Source organism: Triturus cristatus, chromosome 1_1 (assembly GCF_964204655.1).
Source record: "Triturus cristatus chromosome 1_1, aTriCri1.1, whole genome shotgun sequence".
Taxonomy (NCBI): domain Eukaryota; kingdom Metazoa; phylum Chordata; class Amphibia; order Caudata; family Salamandridae; genus Triturus; species Triturus cristatus.
This window is the reverse complement of record NC_140579.1, coordinates 389,913,521-389,920,629: the sequence shown is the minus strand read 5'-3', so window position 1 is coordinate 389,920,629 and position 7,109 is coordinate 389,913,521.

The window sequence follows — 7,109 nt, the reverse complement described above, 5'->3', positions numbered from 1 at the left end:
CCAGTCAAAACCCAAGAGAAGGAGCAGTAGGGTTAAGGCTGTGCCTTCCCCCCTGCCTCAGGTGGTGGATCAGCCCTCCCAGGAGGATGATTCTGAGAGCCCTGAAGGAACTGTCCTAGAAGAACTTGAACCTGATCAGGTTGAGTTTCTTGGGACAGGGGGACCTTCAAGGGCAGATCAGAGGCAGGCTCAATTAGACTGCCCCTCTCTTGAACCCCTCAGACAGCAGGCTGCTGCTGAGGCTGCAGGGAATGCTCAAGGTATCCATAGAGTGTATTAAGATGAAGGGCTACTATATTCAGAGGCTAGAGACCCCAAGCCTGGTGCATCCAGGAGGTTGGTCATACCACTGAAGTTCAGAGGCTTCCTTCTTACCTTGGACCATGATATTCCCCTTGCAGGACACTTAGGCCAGAACAAGACTTGGGACAGGCTTGTCCCTCACTTTCACTGGCCCCATATGTCAGAAGATACCAAGGAGTTTTGTCGCTCCTGTGTCACCTGCCAAGCCAGTGGCAAATCAGGTGGCACCACAAAGGCCCCCCTCATACCACTACCTGTGGTGGGGGTTCCCTTTGAAAGAGTGGGCATAGATATTGTAGGACCAATGGACCCACAAACAGCATCTGGGCACAGATTCATACTGGTGATAGTGGACCATGCCACCAGGTATCCAGAAGCTATTCCCCTGAGGACCACAACAGCTCCTGTTGTGGCAAGGGCCCTGCTTGGAGTATTCTCCAGAGTGGGCTTTCCAAAGGAGGTCATTTCTGACAGAGGTGCCAACTTCATGTCAGGATACTTGACTGCAATGTGGAAGGAGTGTGGTGTGAACTACAAGTTCACCACACCCTATCACCCACAGTGCAATGGGCTTGTTGAGAGATTCAACAAGACCCTAAAGGGAATTATAAAAGGTTTACCAGACAAGCTTAGGCGAATATGAGACATCCTTTTACCCTGCCTTCTGTTTGCTTACAGAGAGGTCCCACAAAAGGGGGTTGGCTACAGCCCTTTTGAGCTTTTGTTTGGACATCCTGTAAGAGGACCCCTATGTTTAGTAAGGGAAGGATGGGAGAGACCTCTCAGACAACCCAAACTTGATATAGTGGATTATGTACTTGGTCTCCGCTCCAGGATGGCAGAGTATATGAAGACGGCTTCTAAAAACCTTGAGGCAAGCCAAAAACTCCAAAAAGCTTGGCATGACCAAAAGGCTGTGCTGACTGTTTCCCAGCCAGGGCAGAAAGTGTGGGTGTTGGAGCCAGTGTCCCCAGCAGCACTCCAAGACAAATGGTCTGGACCCCACACTATTGTTGAGAAAAAGGGAGAAGTCACCTACTTGGTGGACCTTGGGACTCCCAGAAGCCCCCACAGGGTGCTCCATGTCAACAGATTGAAGGCATATGTTGACAGGGCAGACATGGGCTTACTCATGGCTACAGATGAGGGGCAGGAGGAAGAGAGTGACCCTCTCCCAGACCTGTTGACTCTGAACCCTGATGATGGCTCAGTTGATGGTGTGGTCTTTTCTGACAGCCTCGCTGTCCATCAGCAACAGGACTGCAGACAGGTTCTGCAATCCTACAGACATATGTTCTCTCTGACCCCAAGTCAGACAAACTGGTGCACCCATGAGGTGGACACTGGTGACAGTCTGCCTCTGAAGAGTAAAATCTACAGGCAACCTGACCTTGTCAGGGGCTGCATAAAAGTTGAGGTACAAAAGATGTTGGAGCTGGGAGTCATTGAACCTTCAGAGAGCCCTTGGGCTAGTCCTGTAGTCCTTGTGCCAAAACCTCACACCCAAGATGGTAAGAGAGAGATGAGGTTTTGCGTGGATTACAGAGGTCTCAATGCTGTCACTAGGACAGATGCCCACCCAATACCTAGGGCAGATGAGCTCATTGACAGACTGGCAGCTGCTAAGTTTTTGAGCACATTTGACCTGACAGCAGGCTACTGGCAAATCAGACTAGCTGAGAATGCAAAGGCCAAAACTGCTTTCTCGACCCCAGGAGGACATTATCAATTTGTGGTAATGCCCTTTGGTTTGAAGAATGCACCTGCCACTTTCCAAAGGTTGGTGAATCAAGTCCTTACTGGGTTGGATGATTATTGTGCAGCTTATCTTGATGATATTGCTGTCTTAAGCTCCACCTGGGAGGATCACCTGGTCCACCTGAGGAATGTTTTAGAGGCCCTGCAAAAGGCAGGCCTCACTATCAAGGCCACTAAGTGCCAGATAGGGCAGAGCAAGGTTGTATACCTGGGCCACCTAGTTGGCGGGGGTCAGGTTCAACCACTGGAGAGCAAGATCCAGACCATAAAGGACTGGACCCCTCCAACTACCCAGACTCAGGTCAGAGCTTTCTTGGGCCTGACTGGGTACAACAGAAAGTTTGTTAAGAACTATGGGTCCATTGTGACACCACTTAATGACTTGACCTCCAAGAAAATGCCAAAGAAAGTTCAGTGGACAGTAAGCTGTCAAAAAGCATTTGATGACCTGAAGCAGGCCATGTGCAGTGCACATATTCTGAAAAGTCCAGACTACTCCAAAGAGTTCATTGTCCAGACAGATGCTTCTGAGTTAGGTGTGGGAGCTGTTCTTTCCCAACTTCATATAGATGGTCAAGACCAGCCCATTGCTTTTATAAGTAGAAGGCTGACCCCTAGAGAGAAACGTTGGTCAGCTATTGAGAGGGAGGCCTTTGCTGTGGTTTGGGCCCTGAAGAAGCTGAGGCCATACTTGTTTGGCACTCACTTCAAGATTCAGACAGACCATAAGCCCCTCTTGTGGCTAAATCAGATGAAGGGTGAAAATACCAAACTTCTTAGGTGGTCCATTTCCCTACAGGGGATGGACTTCACAGTGGAACATAGACCTGGGACTGACCATGCCAATGCAGATGGACTCTCCAGATATTTCCACTTAGAACATGAAGACTCAACTGGTCAAGGTTAGTTTAAAGTCCCTAAGTTTGGGGGGGGGGGTTGTGTAGGAGAGTAGGGTCTGCTTTCTATGTTCACCCCCACTTTTTGCTTTTGCTTTACTGGTTTTCGACTTAGATGTGGCTGTGGGCCTGCTAACCAGACCCACAGCCCTGCTGTTCTCTCTCTAAATTGATACTATGCACTTTAGGTGCATAACCCATTCGGATAGGATCACCTTATTGGTCCCAGTACAGTGTACCTTAGGTACCCAGGGCATAGGTGTACCCTAGGCCTACCAGGGGCTGCAGCATGTATTATGCCACCCCTGGCCTGGCCTTCCATTATGACACAACTGGCTGATCACTCAGCTGGGGCAAGGTCGTGTAATCACTCCTTGCTTAGGTGTAGTATTCCTATACCTAACTTACATATAGACACATGTGTACCTATCAGCCACTCCTATGGCAGGCCTTAACAATCCTGGAGGCAGAGTGCTTGGTAACATGTGAGATGGTGCTCTAGCATGAGCTGAGCCTGTCTGCAGCTTTCGGAACCATGTCCTTATAGCTGTTCTATGATATAGCCTACCATATACTCTTAAAGTGCCTTATAATCTTAAACGGTTATGGTAACTATGGTTTGGCTTTATCAAAACATGTCGTGTAAGGTGTCTAACACTTTGGAATAATACCCCCATCCCATTTCTGGGGATGAGGATATTATCCCTCCCTTCTAGAGGGATAAGACATGTTGTAACCTACTTACCCGGTTAAAGTTAACCAGAGCCCCAGCATCACAAAATGGATGCTGCTGCCACAGACACGAGTCTGACCTCCTGCTGCTGGGGGTGATCCCGGCAAGGGAGGCTTGGACAATAGGTTTCCTGCCTTGGGAGGTGCGAATCGCCGATTCTGTTGATCCCTCGCCACTCAGCTGATTGCTTGCTGACGTGGACAAGGTCTTACCAGCTGCCGCGACGTGATTGGCCTGTTGTCAGGACACGCCCACTAGCGAAGCCACGCCCCCTTTCACACAAAACGCGCGCTGACTACGAGCGCAGCGTTTTGCTAGCTTTAGCTCCTGAGGCACAGCCGGGAGCAGGGACAAACAGCTAATTTTACTTATTTCTAATAACTATTGTGAATTGTTTTAAAATCGCCGATTCTGTTGATCCCTCGCCACTCAGCTGATTGCTTGCTGACGTAGACAAGGTCTTACCAGCTGCCGCGACGTGATTGGCCTGTTGTCAGGACACGCCCACTAGCGAAGCCACGCCCCCTTTCACACAAAACGCGCGCTGACTACGAGCGCAGCGTTTTGCTAGCTTTAGCTCCTGAGGCACAGCCGGGAGCAGGGACAAACAGCTAATTTTACTTATTTCTAATAACTATTGTGAATTGTTTTAAAATCGCCGATTCTGTTGATCCCTCGCCACTCAGCTGATTGCTTGCTGACGTGGACAAGGTCTTACCAGCTGCCGCGACGTGATTGGCCTGTTGTCAGGACACGCCCACTAGCGAAGCCACGCCCCCTTTCACACAAAACGCGCGCTGACTACGAGCGCAGCGTTTTGCTAGCTTTAGCTCCTGAGGCACAGCCGGGAGCAGGGACAAACAGCTAATTTTACTTATTTCTAATAACTATTGTGAATTGTTTTAAAATCGCCGATTCTGTTGATCCCTCGCCACTCAGCTGATTGCTTGCTGACGTGGACAACGTCTTACCAGCTGCCGCTACGTGATTGGCCTGTTGTCAGGACACGCCCACTAGCGAAGCCACGCCCCCTTTCACACAAAACGCGCGCTGACTACGAGCGCAGCGTTTTGCTAGCTTTAGCTCCTGAGGCACAGCCGGGAGCAGGGACAAACAGCTAATTTTACTTATTTCTAATAACTATTGTGAATTGTTTTAAAATCGCCGATTCTGTTGATCCCTCGCCACTCAGCTGATTGCTTGCTGACGTGGACAAGGTCTTACCAGCTGCCGCGACGTGATTGGCCTGTTGTCAGGACACGCCCACTAGCGAAGCCACGCCCCCTTTCACACAAAACGCGCGCTGACTACGAGCGCAGCGTTTTGCTAGCTTTAGCTCCTGAGGCACAGCCGGGAGCAGGGACAAACAGCTAATTTTACTTATTTCTAATAACTATTGTGAATTGTTTTAAAATCGCCGATTCTGTTGATCCCTCGCCACTCAGCTGATTGCTTGCTGACGTGGACATGGTCTTACCAGCTGCCGCGACGTGATTGGCCTGTTGTCAGGACACGCCCACTAGCGAAGCCACGCCCCCTTTAACCCCTCCCCTCCTCCGCCACAAAGCATGAGCCCCCACCGGAAGCGCAGCGGACGAGCGCAGCGGGCGCGACGATTGCGCGCCGAAGGCGCGCCTAAGGCAAGCCCGTCTGCGCCCGTCCGCGACCAGACGGGGCCAGGGGCCATAAACCCTGATCCCCACACTCTTCTGGTCAAGACCTATTCCTCGGCGGCCCTTCGTAGCATAGGCAGTGGAGTCGGTGCTCACTGTACCCATATCTACGCCCCTACAGAGCTTCCTACTCAATGCCCATTCTGTAAATATTCCTTCCGCCATCCCTATAAGTCTATTTTGGCACAAACATACCGCATGTTTGCCCTAAATTGCCGCTCCCTACCCAAACATAGCACGCAGATTGCTATGTTGCTAGAGGAACAAAAGCCAGACGTCCTTTTCCTGACGGAGACATGGCTTAAGGCGCACTCCGAGCCAGACGTAGTATCAGCTCTACCTACAGGGTATCATATTGTCCGGCTAGACAGATCGGAAGGGAGAGGGGGAGGTCTGGCGATCGTATTGAAGACCCAGTACCAATGCCGCACCTCAACAGAAACCATTCCCGAGTGTGAGAGCATGGCTTTCTGCATCGAGATGAATGCTAATAGCTCTTTTTCCGGCACCCTGATTTATCGCCCCCCAGAACAACCTAAAATGTTCCACAGATCTCTTCCAGAGATTATAGCAGAAAGAACTATGGCTGCGGCCAACCACACGGTTTTAGGGGACCTTAACTTCCACTTTAACTCCCCCTCAGACCAATTCGCTAAGGAAATAACAGAGGACCTTGGAGCTCTTCAAATGTCCCAGCTGGTGTCAGCTCCAACTCACGAAAAGGGCAATTTGCTGGACCCCATATTCAGCAACTGCCCGGGTCTGACGGTCGATTTACCTATTCCCATCCCATGGTCGGACCACTTTCTGGTCCCGTTTACTTGGACCACACAAAAAGTCCCCCAGTTACCACCCCAATCCACGACCAGAAGAAATTGGAAAAAGCTCCCTGTGGATGCCTGGGTACACATTCTGGACGCTACTCGTCCACTACCCTGCCCAGACCCTAATGTGGCAAATAGTAATTTTGTAGACTGGATTACAAATTCATTGGACCCGATCCTCCCTCTTCGCAGATCTTCCTCAAAGAAAATACACAAATCTGCACCCTGGTTCTCCGAATCCCTGAGGGAACTAAAACGCCGTTGCAGGCAACAAGAGAGAGCCTGGCGACTAGATTTCCTTCCGGACAAAAAGGCCGCCTATAAAGAGGCGATTAAAACCTATAAAACAGGAATCAGGCTCGCCCAAGCAACCTACTACTCAGATAAAATTCCTGAAGCTAAATCTAAGCAGAAGGAAATCTTTAGTATAATAAAGCTATGCACCAGCCCCAATACAGCAACCCCGCCCAATAAAACCCAGGACCAATGTAATGAGCTTGCTAACTTTTTTCATGACAAAGTTGTAAAAATCTACTCTACATTCCCATCAGTAGCTACAAACCGGGACGCGACTGCCTCACCTCTTCCTAGATCGCACCTTCATCCCGAGCAGCCCTCCCTTGAGCACTTCCCTCTTCTGGATCTCGACACCTTAGATAAGGTGGCACGCCAAGTTAAATCAGGCTCCCCATGTGACCCTGCCCCCCCAGATGTCCTGCTGCAGGCATCTAAAACCACCTTGCCAATAATGCTGGAACTTCTCAACTCGTCCATCTCTGCATGCGTAGTCCCTACGACATGGAAGCAAGCCATGGTGCGGGCGCTGCTAAAAAAACCTAGCCTAGATCCCGATGATAACGCCAGCTATCGCCCCATCTCACTTCTCCCTTGGGTCAGCAAGGTCCTGGAGAAGTTTGTAAAC